The sequence below is a fragment of the Schistocerca piceifrons genome, chromosome 6 (genome assembly GCF_021461385.2).
Source record: "Schistocerca piceifrons isolate TAMUIC-IGC-003096 chromosome 6, iqSchPice1.1, whole genome shotgun sequence".
In the NCBI taxonomy this organism is placed as follows: Eukaryota; Metazoa; Arthropoda; class Insecta; order Orthoptera; family Acrididae; genus Schistocerca; species Schistocerca piceifrons.
This window is the reverse complement of record NC_060143.1, coordinates 254,440,610-254,454,719: the sequence shown is the minus strand read 5'-3', so window position 1 is coordinate 254,454,719 and position 14,110 is coordinate 254,440,610. Positions and strand designations below refer to the sequence as shown.

General features: G+C 45.7%; 1 long non-coding RNA gene across 2 annotated transcripts in view; it reads left to right on the top strand.

Annotated features, from left to right (window-relative positions):
* LOC124803057 overlaps nt 1-14,110 on the top strand; it is a 1,523,538-nt gene that overhangs the window by 39,919 nt on the left and 1,469,509 nt on the right. The window lies entirely within an intron of this gene.

The following is a 14,110-nucleotide window of genomic DNA, read 5'->3' as shown; positions in this document are numbered from 1 at the left end:
TCGACCGACCGACCTGCTGCTGGTATCATCCGGCGACTCCACTCGGGCTGGCTCTTCCGGCCCCCTTGCGTCGCTGACGTTAATTTCCGCATCGCAGGGAAGGGCAAGGCACGTTACGGCACCGTGATCGTCGCGGCGAATACTCCGCACGCAGTCGAATCGCGTGCTCCGTGAATACAATAATTAACGGGATGCCAGTGCATTTTAAAACAAATTCCCCTTCGTTGTCTGACAAAGAGTATGGTGGAACGTGAGAGTGTTGAAGAGATGACCCTTACCAATATGCTGTAAAATTATATTTGGTCAAGAACCGGTTATGGCTTCTTAGGTCATCGTAAGATAACAAGTGAACGTCGCAAATGCAAATAAAATAACGTGGAACCTACACAGCTATCCTTTATACAGACGATACAAAAATTACATAGTATTTACATAAGAAAGCATTCAATTTATTTCTTTGTGTCATGCAGACAGTTACATTAAGTACGAGTAAAAAAAGATTTTATGTGGATATTCATTTAACAAGTGATTAAAGATAACAAGTTTTCAGCAGGTGGTGGCCCATACTCTTATATACGAGGGCTGTCCAGAAAGTGATGCACCGGATTTCTTTTTTCTTCAACAGTTCTTCATTGAACATAATGCGATTTCCACAGACGAAGTAATGGTATTTTATCTACACGTCCTATTTTTCCACGTAATCCCCATCCCGTTGTATGGTCTTCCTCCAGCGCGAAACAAGGACATGTATGCCCTATCGGTACCAATCCTTGTCCTGGTGGCGGAGCTAGTGCTTCATTGTGTGAATCACCTCCTCATTGTCTTCAAAATGTCTTCCACGAATGGCATCCTTGAATGGCATCCTTGAATGGCCCAAACAAGTGGAAGTCCGAGGGGGCTAGGTCAGGTATGTCAGTGTCACAGCCATGGATGGTCTCCGTGACCACTGCAAATCGTGGAGTTCCGCCGAACCGCTCAAGTGGCTTTGAGCACTATGGGACTTGCCGTCTGAGGTCATCAATCCCTACACTTAGAACTACTTAAACCTAACTAACCTAAGGACATCACACACATCGATGCCCGAGGCAGGATTCGAACCTGCGACCGTAGCAGCAGTGCGGTTCCGTACTGAAGTGTCTAGAACCACTCGGCCACAACGGCCGACCGCTGAACCGACTTCTGATGATTTCACCCTCTGTGCCCAGCGACTAACTGTACTTCTGTCGACAGCAGATGCTCCATACACTTTGCACAAGCGTTTGTGAATATTCCCCACAGTTTCTTTCTCTGGATGAGAAATTCAACGAAGGCATGTTGCTTGTAACGTACATCACCTACAGATGCTGTTTTGGAACTGTTCTGCGGCTACGCTATCTGTAAGAAGTGATGGTGCGCTCACTCGGGAGACTTACAATAATACATACGTAACGTTTCGCATTCGTACCATTGTTTTCGGCTGACAAAAAAAAAATGCCGTGCATTACTTTCTGGGTAATCCTCGTATTTGACAAGTTATGTTGCTGCCTTGAGGTGGTGGTATAATAATTTATTTATACAACTGCTTCGAGTTACCACGTTCTCGTATACCAAATAAAAGGCGGCCGCGGTGGCGGAACGGTTCTAGGCGCTACAGTCTAACATTCTGCGTGGTGTCTGTTGTTCTATATCGTATCTCCCTACCACTTCCGCACAACGACGCTCTGAGCGCGTTTTTTAGGGGATCGACTAGTTTGAATCTGGGACCTGTTGCTGGTAAGGAGACGCCAGACCACACATGACATGTAGAGTTCAGAAGAGTTCAGTGAGACTAGCGATGATATAACCAAATACTTAATGATTTCAGCGTCAGCTCCACTGCACTCCCTGTAAAAGAATCTTAATTTAGTGGAAGGGGTTCGAGGCGTTCCTATTTTTAGTTAGCTGGTAAAATAACGTCGAAAAAGCAGTTAAGTTTACCATTGGAAATTTTATTCTACTCACAAAACATTGTTTATAAATTGCACTATTTATAAAAGGAAATGTTTTACTACAGGATGGTAAAAACCAACTGCGTTCAACAAAAATGTGAACGAATATTACCTGAATGGGTTTCAAAGTTCCACAATGGATCGAAGGATGACCTATGCCATATCACATCTATAATCTAGGTTTAAATTAAGTTTCACAAGAGAGAAAACTATCAAAATGGTCTACAGTGACCCTCAATTATCTTTAATTACTTATCTAACTTGTCGTAAACTATAGTGGCTGATTTGACTTCTCAATAACTATGTAACAGAAAAATCATCGCTTTTCAGATTTTTACTTCAAGTGGCAAATGTGAACACCATGAGCTTTAATTGACGATCGACACTAGTATTACGCAAAAAGGGGGTGTAACAGATGAGACTTCTGCAGTTCTGAGTGAAGCTTTATGCTCTGTTATGCGGCATCGCGTGCGTTCATTACCTTGTCGGTGTTCGTCAGGGGGCGGCGGGCAGCACAGCTCCGCTCACCTCGCCGTCTCGGAAGCAACTCTCTCCTAACTTCTCCTTACTACAACCCCCCAGGGGGTCCACAAATCTTTTGTGGATACGTGCGTGGCGAGCATGGGCCCCGAGCCATTGCAGCCTTCTTTCTCTCCCGGGCTGCATTTCCTTTCCCTTCGCCTCCTTTCCCCTCCATACCCCTTCCCCTCGCCCTCTCCCCTCCCTCTATTGGTGTCCTTGCTTATGTTGGCCCCCGCTATCCTCCTGGTTCTGTTGGTTTTACACTCCAGCTTTGTTGCGTAATTATCTCCTCCTTTTGGCATTCCTTGGTCCCCCTCTGGGGTTTGACCTCCATTCCAAAATTTCTCTTCCGTAGTGTGAGCCATTTGGGGAAGAGCACCTTACCTAGTGTCTCCGACGTGCGCCCTCCTAGTACATTCCACCTTTCCTTTTACGTCGTTGTCTGATGCTAGGGTGCATAGCCAGCACGGTAGCCAGCCCGTGTGGTGGGGTCGCTATGTACCCTTTTGGTTGAGCCCCCTGAACACACAGGGATCACACTTCTGATACCTGAGCTGTGACCTCCTCATGCATGCCTTGGAGTGGTTGCTCGTCATCCTGGAGCATCGGAACTCCCGGCAGTGGCCGCCGTGCCAGACGGCCCTTGCTGTGGCTGGGTGGCGCCCGTGAGGAGAGCCCCTGATTGGAGTGGGTGGTATCAGGGCGGACGCTATGCAGATGAAACGCATACAGGTCCAAAACTCTGGCCGCTCTTCTGCGGCCGTCTCTCTGCGTGGTACTGATTCCTCAAGTGCTGCTTCTCTTGCCCCATCGGCCTTCCCTTCCATGGCTACCCCCTGGGAGGAGGGTCAGACCCGTCGTCTAGGGGCAAAGCCTTTCCCCCGTTATCTAGTTTGCACCAGGACTGATGGAGATACTTTCACCAGTGTCAAACCTTTATTCTTTGTGGAACACATTGAAGACAAGTTCGGCGAAGTGGACTCCCTGAGCAAGATGCGGTCGGGTTCGTTGCTGATGAAAACTGCTGCGGCTGCCCAATCTGCGGCCCTTCGTGCCTGTACCCATCTTGGCACAATTCCCGTGTCCATTACCCCTCACCAGTCTCTAAATATGGTACAAGGTGTGATTTTTCACAGAGACCTCATCCTTCAAACTGATGAGGAACTTTGGGACAATCTCGGACGGCGGGGTGTTCACTTTGTTCGGCGTGTTCAGAAGGGTCCTAAAGATAATCGTATTGATACTGGTGCCTTTATCCTGGCCTTTGAAGGGGATACCCTTCCTGAGAAAGTTAAGATTATGGTCTATCGCTGTGATGTGAAGCCGTACATCCCACCTCCTATGGGGTGTTTTAAGTGCTTGCGTTTTGGCCACATGTCTTCTCGCTGTTCCCAGGACCCTCTCTGTGGTGACTGTGGGCGTCCACTCCATGAGGGGAGTCCCTGTGTTCCCCCTCCTGTATGTGTCAATTGTCATGGTAGTCATTCTCCGCGTTCAGCAGATTGCCCAGTCTATAAGAAAGAAAAAAAGATACAGGAGTATGAGTCCCTTGATCGTTCAAGCTACACAGAGGCCCGTAAGAAATATGCACGATTGCACCCTGTGTCCATGACATCTAGTTACGCCTTGGTTACATCTTCATCCCTTCTTCCCCCTTTCTTACCCCTATCCCGGACCCCTCTCCTTCCCCCCTCCCCTGCGGCTCCCACACCGTCTCCTCTGGGCGCTGCTCCCCCTCCCCAGCCGGAGAAGTGTCCCACTCCTTCGGCGTCTGCCGGTCAAGGGCGCCTCTCACGGGATGCCCCTTCCCGGTCAAAGGTCTGCTGCAGCGCGGCGACCGCGAGAGCCGCGGTCTCTCGGCCCCCAGGTCGCCCGGTCTCTTTCTGTTCCTGATCTTGCGGCAGCTGGCTCCTTTATGCCACACAGCCCTCCTCGATCTCAGCCTGAAAAGAAGAAGAAACATAAGTCCCGGGACAAAGAGCCTCTGGTGTCACCGGAGGTCCCTTCCCCGACTTCACAACCGGATTCTGACCTGTCGTTTATGGATGTCGCCCCCTCCTTGTCGGTGACGGGTGGGGACCCGGCGGTATGACTGGATTTAGCGTGTTCAGCCCTCATTTAAACCATCGTTCTGTGGTTCTCCAATGGAATTGTAATGGCTACTATCGTCACCTTCCGGAATTGAAATCCCTTCTTTCGTCCTACTCAGCAGCTTGTGTGGTTCTCCAGGAATATCATTTTACTGATGCTCACTCACCGACCCTCCGTGGGTTCCGTGTTTTCTGTCGAAATCGGGTCGGACCCTTGCGGGCTTCTGGTGGCGTTTGTACGTTGGTCCGTACAGACATTGCTAGCACGTGGATTCCTCTTCAAACTACATTGGAAGCGGTTGCTGTTAGGGTCCACTTCGACTCTGCAGTCACAGTTTGCAATCTTTATCTCCCTCCTCACAGGAGTCTTACACCTGCTGCCTTAACCACCCTTCTTCAGCAACTTCCTCCTCCCTTCCTCCTCCTTGGGGATTTTAATGCTCATCATCCTTTGTGGGGCAGTGCCTTTCCATCTAGACGAGGTCTTCTTATAGACCAATTTATAGCAGACCACGACCTGTGCCTTCTTAATGATGGCTCCCCTACTCATTTCAGTGCTGGTCATGGTACCTTTTCTGCCATTGATCTTTCTCTTTCTTCTCCCTCTCTCCTCCCTTCATTACACTGGTCGCCACACGACGACCTTTGTGATAGTGACCATTTCCCGTTGATTATCTCGCTCCCTTCCCGCTCCCCGATGGACAGGTTACCTCGTTGGTCTTTCCACCGCGCCGATTGGCCTCTATACACTGCACAGGTCGAGTTTTCTCCCTCTTTGTCGGGTTGTATTGATGACGTCCTACGTGACGTGTCTGACGCGATTGTTCGCGCTGCTAACCTTGCTGTCCCGCGCTCATCCGGACAATTTCGTCGTCGGCAAGTCCCGTGGTGGAGTACGGCCATTGCCATTGCCATCCGTGATCGCCGTCGAGCTTTGCAACACTTTAAGAGGCACTCATCCGTAGCCAGCCTTTCTACCTTTAAGCGCCTTCGCGCTAAAGCCCGTTATTTAATCAAACAGAGCAAGCGGATATGTTGGGAACGATTCGTTTCTTCCCTTGGTTCTACTGTCCCTCTGTCATAGGTATGGGCTACACTTCGCTCTCTCCAAGGTTGCCATCGGCAGTCCACCCTTCCAGGCCTTCACCTCCCAGATGGCCTTTGTACGGACCAATCAGTTCTTGCAGAACATCTTGCGACCCATTTTGCAGTGGCATCAGCATCAGCCTCCTATCCAGCTACTTTCCTTCACAAAAACAGCGGGCTGAAGCTTCCACCTTATGTTTCACCCCCTTGTGAGTCAGAATCTTACAACGAACCTTTTACTGAATGGGAATTTCTTTCTGCTCTATCTTCTCATGATACGGCCCATGGCCCAGATTCCATTCATAACCAACTACTTCAATATCTCAGTGCTCCACAACGGCAACATCTTCAAGTGTTTAACCGTATCTGGCTCCAGGGTGACTTCCCTTCTCAGTGGAGGGATAGCGTCGTGGTTCCTGTCCTTAAGCCTGGTCAGAACCCCCTATCTGTTGACAGCTATCGGCCAATTAGTTTGACCAATGTTGGTTGTAAGTTACTTGAACGGCTGGTAGCCCATCGGCTCACTTGGGTCCTCGAATCTCGGGATCTATTGTCCCCTTACCAGTGTGGCTTTCGAGAGGGACGATCTCCCATCGATCATTTACTTCGCTTGGAATCCGCAGTTCGGCAGGCTTTTCCCAGCGCCGCCATTTGGTTGCAGTGTTTTTTGACCTTCGCAAGGCCTATGACACGGCCTGGCGCCATCACATCTTATTAACCCTTCATCAGTGGGGTCTTCGGGGCCCACTCCCGATTTTTATCCGCCAGTTCCTGATCCGTCGGTCATTCAGAGTTCGAGTTGGTACTGCTTTTAGTTCTCCACGGACCCAGGAGACGGGCATCCCACAGGGTTCTGTCTTGAGTGTCCTTCTTTTCCTCATTGCTATCGATGGACTTGGGGCCTCTGTCGGTCCCTTGGTCTCCCCTGTCCTGTATTTGGATGATTTCTGCATTTGGGTTAGTTCCTCCTCGATGGTATCTGCAGAACGGTAGCTCCAGGGAGCTATACGGCGTGCCTCTGCATGGACCCTCTCACACGGGTTTCAATTCTCTCCTTCAAAATCGCGGGTAGTCCACTTCTGCCGCCGTACTCCGATCCACCCTGATCCAGAGCTCTATCTCTATGCACAAAGATTGCCTGTGGTCCCACAGTTTCGTTTCCTGGGTCTTCTTTTCGACAACAAGCTCACTTGGCTGCCCCATATCAGACCCCTGAAGGTAGGATGTTTCCGTAAACTCAATGTCCTTCGCTTCCTTGCCCACTCCTCTTGGGGTGCGGACCGTTCCCTCCTCCTCCGTCTTTATCGTGCTCTAGTTCTGTCACGTTTGGACTATGGTTGTCAAGTTTATGGTTCAGCTGCTCCTTCCACACTGCACGTGCTGGATCCAGTCCACCATCGTGGTATCCGTTTGGCCACCGGTGCCTTCCCTACTAGCCCTGTTGATAGTCTCCTGGTTGAAGCTGGGATCCCCCCCCCCCCCTTTCTGTTCGGCGGTCCCAGCTTCTGGTGTCTTATGCCCTTACTATCCGTTCTTCTCCCGCTCATCCTTCCTATTCTCTCCTATTCCCAGACTATGGACGTCGCCCGCCCGACTCCCGCCCTCGGGCGGGTTTACCGGTTGGGCTGCGCCTTGCGTCTCTTAACCGTGATTTTCAGCTTCCTTCTTTGTCCTGTCTTCCTCGCTCCCTCCCCTCCACCCCTCCTTGGTTAGTTCCTCGGCCTCGAATTCGGATGGATCTCCGCCGCGGTCCGAAAGATTCCATCCCCCCGGTGGTGTTCCGTTCCTTTTTCCGCCAAATTTTATGGGAGTTTCGGGATGCTGTTGTTTTTTACGCTGATGGCTCTAAATCTGCTGATCATGTTGGGTATGCCTTCACGTCCTTTGTTGGAACGGAAAATCATCTGCTGCCACCCTCATGTGGGGTGTTTACTGCGGAATTGATGGCAATTTCCCGGGCCCTTACCTTTATTAAACAATCCCAACACAACCGCGTTTTTTTATGTACGGACTCGATGAGTGGCCTTCTTGCTATTGACCGGTGTTTTTCGCGCCATCCCTTGGTCTCTGCCATCCATGACCATCTCGCTGATCTTCACCGTGCTGCTTGTTCCATTGACTTCCTATGGGTCCCGGGCCATGTGGGTATCCCGGGTAATGAGCTCGCTGATCGTTTGGCTGGGGGAGCAGTTAGTTAACCCCCGTTTTCTGTAACCCCTCCTGCAGCGGATTTACGGCTTCACATCAAATCCCACTTTGCACAGTCATGGGCCAATTCTTGGGAGGCTACTCCGCTGTCTAATAAACTTCGTGCAATTAAGGTGAATCCAGGCCCATGGCGTTCTTCCTTTCGCCTCTCCCGCAAGGACTCGACCACACTGTGTCGTCTCCACATTGGCCATACCAGGCTGACACATGGTTTCCTTTTGCGTGATGAGCCACGCCCGCTATGTGGTTGTGGAGCCTTCCAGTCAGTGGCCCACATTTTGGTTGAATGCCCCCTTCTTTTGGCTCTGTGTGCTAAGTACAGACTCCCCCACACTTTACCTTTGATGTTGGCTAACGATTCCCGGATGGTCTCTCTGGTTCTAGGTTTCCTCCGGGAGAGTGGTTTTTATTCTCAGTTTTAAAGTTTTTAATCTCCCTCTGGTGTTGGGGCAGGGCGGTGAGTGTTTGGGTGTCTCCCACTGTAGGCAGTGTTCAGAGATTCCCGATTCACCTCCCTGACCGGAATCCTCTTTTCTTCCCCTTTTACTCTGTTTTTACCCCTTATTTTTAAGGCTTGGTTAGTTTTTCTATTCCCATACGTACTTTCTGCGTTATAGCAGTTGTACCTTTGAAGTCACAGGTGGTCTTGCCTATGCTGCTTCAGCATAGTGTTGGGTTCGTTCTCTTGCCAACTTCCCTCATTTGTTTTTACTAATGACACCGTGACTGCCCTTTTACGTTTCCCCTTTTTCCGTTTTATTGTTCTGACTTCTCTGAGATGTCCCGTTAGCAGAATGGAGTCTATTTGAAACAAGGGACTGATGACCTTGCTGTTTGGTCCCTTTAACCTCAAACAACCAACCAACCAATCCTTACTACAATTTACCGAAGTTGGTTAAAAAAAAACTATCTGGCTGAGTTTTCATCTGACCAATAAGGGTCTCAATGTTAACCTTAAGCTCCGCCTACAAAAATTCTGTCTATCCAATGAGAAACGTTATACTTTTTGTGGTGGGATAATGTTTTTAAAGTTTGCAACGTAACAGAGACGCGAAAAAGTCTCAGGCTAAAACTTGCGGCTGGGGTGGTCCTTTTAGTGTTATCGTAAGATCTATACTGTTCTTCTGGAGGGCTCTAGCTTTTAACATGGGCTGGGGGGTGGTCCTAGCGGTTAGCTGGCGACGTGGGAGTCCGTCTCTTATCGTAGGGCCTTCTAGCTTAACACGGTTCTGCTCTCGGCTTCTGTTCTCGTTTCTCCCCTCGGAACTGCGTCTGTCTCACGGTGGGAAGGTATGACATGCATTTAGGCATTCTTGTGTTAGTCTGTGGTATTCCATTTGCTCACTCGTTACTCGTATTACTTTGGTTAATTTAATGTCACGATTTATTCGGAGCTATGTGACATACTACTGGATTTGCTTATCATGTCAGGGTTTTCATGGAAGGTGTTCGATTTGCCTGACACCTTACATCTGGAACCGCGCGACCGCTACGGTCGCAGGTTCGAATCCTGCCTCAGGCATGGATGTTTGTGATGTCCTTAGGTTAGGTTTAAGTAGTTCTAAGTTCTACTGGACTGGTGACCTCAGAAGTTAAGTCCCATAGTGCTCAGAGCCAACCAAATAAAATACTATATAATAACACAATATTATATTACATCTAAAAGTTGACACCTATGACCATCTCTGCCTCTACCGGTAATAAATGATCACCTTTGCAGTCGCCCCTGTATGGTATGAATTTGTGAGCACACTGCCTAAAACAGTTCCCGTAGATTGACGATGTTATTATATTGCGATATGAGAATAGGTAACTCTGTACACGTGTGAACCATTTACGTCTTTTTGCAACGTGATTTCCGTAATGTGTCACGTCACTGTGTTTTAGTATACTTTTGTTTTCAGTGTATGATTCATGCTTTCACTACCTAACGAGAACTGTTATACTTCATCTAACATGCTGTGGCTGCGTTTGTGTGAATAAGTGGCACTTCATTACATGTGTGTGTTCTTGTTAACATTTACATCAGCTGACAAATTAGTGACAGTTTAAGCTTGTAATATTACTTACGTATTATTTTATTTCGTATAAAAGTACCTGATGGTAGTCAGTCGACTAAAACTGATTGTATAAATAAAGCACTTTACTAATAGCTCAAGGTGGAAATATGACACTTTTCAAATGATTAAAAATAAAGTTGAATTTACAATTTTAATCCAATGTTTATACCTAAAACTCAATTTAACGGAAGGAAAAATGAATTTGAGTTTGGTCATTTAACACTAAGCTGGCATTCTGTCAGTGTTTGTTGATTTACAGTATTTCGTCATTCTAGTTTTCAAAACCAGTTTCAGACTTCACGTTCTACATCATTTGAATGGTTTTCTATTAAAAGATGGCAAGCAAAGATTGCATCTTTCTTGCTTAACCTGCAGCTTTCCTCATGGTCACGTGGCCGTACTACCACAGCTCTCCCCCACTGACCAACATATATTTTTCCACCACTCTGTGCCGAAAGTTTCAGTTTCATTTAGTACTGAACAAAAATTTTGAGATCTTTTAGGTAATACAAAATTGATTTCTGTACTTATGACTTTTTGGTAAGGTTACCTGAAGTTTCGCTAACATATAGAATGATGCACCAGTTTTTGTAACTACTGAGTGATATCTGTTGGCCATCGTACTAAAGTTCTGCAATTCTACGTATTTTCCTTTTTTCATAGTATATTTTCACTCAGGGTGGAACTATAACCGTACTGGAATTTTTAATGGTCCGTAGCTCTGTTTGGAAGGCACATTCAGATAATACTTAATCATAAAAAACCGGTGGCTGTATTTGACTGTAACGTCTTTTTCTTTTTTCTTTTTTTAACACACGCAACACATCATCTCTGGCCCCAGAAGTAACCTGCCATTCAAAACCATTTTCATGTGCAATGCAGAGAATCGAATGCAGCGTGCCAAAATTAAATGGATTTCGTACCTTCCGTAACAACAACAAGCCCAGCATGCTGTTGTTGTTACGGAATGTACGTAATCCATTAAATGAAATGGCCGGTTGCAGACGATTCTGTCCACTGGACATGAAAACGTTTGTGGATGGCAAGTTACGTTCTGAGCCTGAAGAATAAACCACGCTAGATTCAAATACAGCCGCTGTACTTTTACCATTATTCAAGTACTACGCGTCCGGCTGCAGTCCCACTTTCCTTGATGGATTGTCAGAGATTCAGATAATGGTACAGATATGAGGCGATGCACGATCGAATGGAAAGCTTCATGTTTGGGTACTGGGAGCTTTCAGAGATTAGCGTATGTGTAGCTCTTGTATTCCTGTAAATCTTCTGTACTAACAATAAATGTGTAAAACTGTTAAGTCTGTCTGTCTGAACACGATTCTCCAAAACCACAAGGTGAATGTTCATGGGGTTTTGGAGGTAACTTTAGCATAGCTTGGGGAACCGTATAGCATATTTCATGAAAATTGGATCACGAAGAAACGATATCGTGGTTTAAAGTTTCATCTAAAACTGTCGCATCTGTTTGACCACGATAATCTCGACAGCTATTCGATAATGAGAGCACTCAGTGACATGCAAGAAACTTCTCACATGATTTTAAATCTTCACGAAACATTTTCTCTCATACAGTTCCCACACAATGATGAAAGAAAAAAAGTTTATCCCTCTTCATGCAGTGAAACTGCCGCGTCGGGCATGATTTTTTAATTTATTACTGCTGTATTACTAACTGTTTAAGAGACAAATTTTGCAGACAATGTTCGCATAGACCAATGAATGAACCCACGAAATTCATTGTATGACACGTGGTACAGGCTGTATGACATCATAAACACTCAGATGCGTGAAAAACTGCCACATCATGCATTACGCTTAAATTTATTAGTTCGGTGCTATTAATTATATTCGCAGCACAATTCGCAGACAGTATACAGATATGCCACTGATGTACCTACAAAATTATATCGTGGGACGGCACACAGTTCAGGAGATACGACCTCATAAACATTGAGTTGCGTAAAAACTGAACTGCAGCTCTAAATTTGCTAGACATACAGGTGAATTATGTGTACAAATATGTTTATACAAAATTTGGTATGGAGATAGCTTGAACCACGAGGAAGAACGTAGGCAACTTTAGAAAGTGTGTAGTACAGGATACTTACTGATTCGGAGAATATTACGCGAATTAAGGAACAATATTTATGCTTTGAAACAGTTATTTGCTCTTTCACTTTTGCATTTTGTCATATATTTGAAAATGCTTTTATTGGTTGATAAATTATACGTGCTACGATTTAAAGTAACGAATACATTGCTTACAATATCTTCAATGTGTTTAATCCGTGCTTCTACACTTTTTGTTGTATAATGTATTAATTGTATGATGTATAGAGGCATATATGCACGCTCCTGTCTACACCCCTCTGTCTGGACGGCTAGACAGCAACACTGCGATGCCGATGCATCGTGCCTTGGAACAGCTTTGCGGGAGGGAGAGCGGGAAGCACATCACGAGCCATGATTACCCAAACACGCAGACATGTGAGGGCAGTTGATGTCATTGCACATGCAGTAGCTTGCTTACTCAGGATCGTTCATCGTAACAATGCTACTGATATGTGAGCATAGCTGTAGGTAGCAGCTAGTGCTAAATATCCATCTCCTTGTACTAATACCTATATTAAGGGCCAAGAAATTTGTATAACAGCCTCCCAGCTTCTATATGAACTGAATTTCTTAAGTTGAGAGTTTAAATGCCATAGTAGTGTATCTAATTGTCTAGGACAGTGGTTCCCAACAGGTGGTCCGCGGACCCCCCACCCCCGAGCTATGCCATAGGGGTCCGCAAGATATACGAAATATATATAATATATATTTGTATTCTAATAACAGATTTTTTGTTTTGGCCGCTCAATATGTATTAAATAATGAATATTTCAATGTTTTTTCTAAGTACCAAAAACAGAAAACGTATAAAAAGGCAATTGATTTGGCTTTTTTAGGTACTTGATACTGTGATATGACAAGGTACCAATCATGCTTGATGAGGGGGGTCCTCGAGAAAATTTTGTTGGGAACCCCTGGTCTAGGGGTACCAGTGCATAAACACAGCACATCATCCAAATAACTAAACCAGTACCTATTTTGCAGTTTAGAGGCTCTTTGTGTAAGAAAACTTGGTCGAAGCTGCCCGTAAAAAATTAAGATAGTGTTGGACTAAGGGCGGAACCGCTAGCTAGGCCATACAGCAACTGGAACATCTCTTCTGAAACTGCAAAAAGTTTTATGTTACACACATTTGAGTAGTGGCGATTATGTCATGTGATTCTAAAGGATTTACTTCGGATTTGTGCAAAATATCTGTTTATATATGTTTAAACAATCAACGGACGCTAGTTAATTCAAACGATATTAGTTTAGAATTGGGTGGGATTATCAACAAGAGTTATCGAATTGTTTAAGTTTGAAACTGGGTTTCTTTCTAATGGTAAAATCTAGCTTACTTTCTAACAAGTAACAGGGAACAGAAAGAGATGGCAATACTGGGTATACTAGAATACCACCTTTACATAATTTAGGTGATCCATATACTCTATGGGTCATAGATTTTTATTTACTGATGATCATTTACATACTTTTATAATGCTGATTACAGCCTTCTCAAATACTCGTCTTCACATGAGTGCAAGCGTAGCAATCTTTGCCTTGCTGAGGACTACCCATTACCTCTGTCAAAATGTTTATGTACTATATTAGAGAAATATACACTAATGACATAGATGTTTTAGTGAAGAAGATCTAGAGGGCTTTTCGAAAAAAATGGATAAAGCTATGCAACGTGAAAATAAGATTATGAAACAAGGTGATGGTTTGTGAACAAAGGTGGAAAGTCAATTCCTGAGTTCACGTATGTGACAAGCTAGTGCAACAAGCTGACTCATTCACTTGTTTAGGACGCAATATCAAAGGAGATGGAAGAAGCAAAGAAGCAAGAAGGAGGCTTCCAAGCAAAAAGCCTCTTCATTAAGAGGAATATATTAACCTCAAAGCGGTAACAGCCTGAAAATTAGGAAAAGTAAACGTGTGAAGATGGCCTTGTAAGACAAAAACCGGTTAACAGAATAAAAGTAATGCTATCGAACAAAAGAAAACGAGCGCTTTTCGTTTGTTATAATATTGTTCAACCAATAACCGGTGGAAGATTCAGTTAACA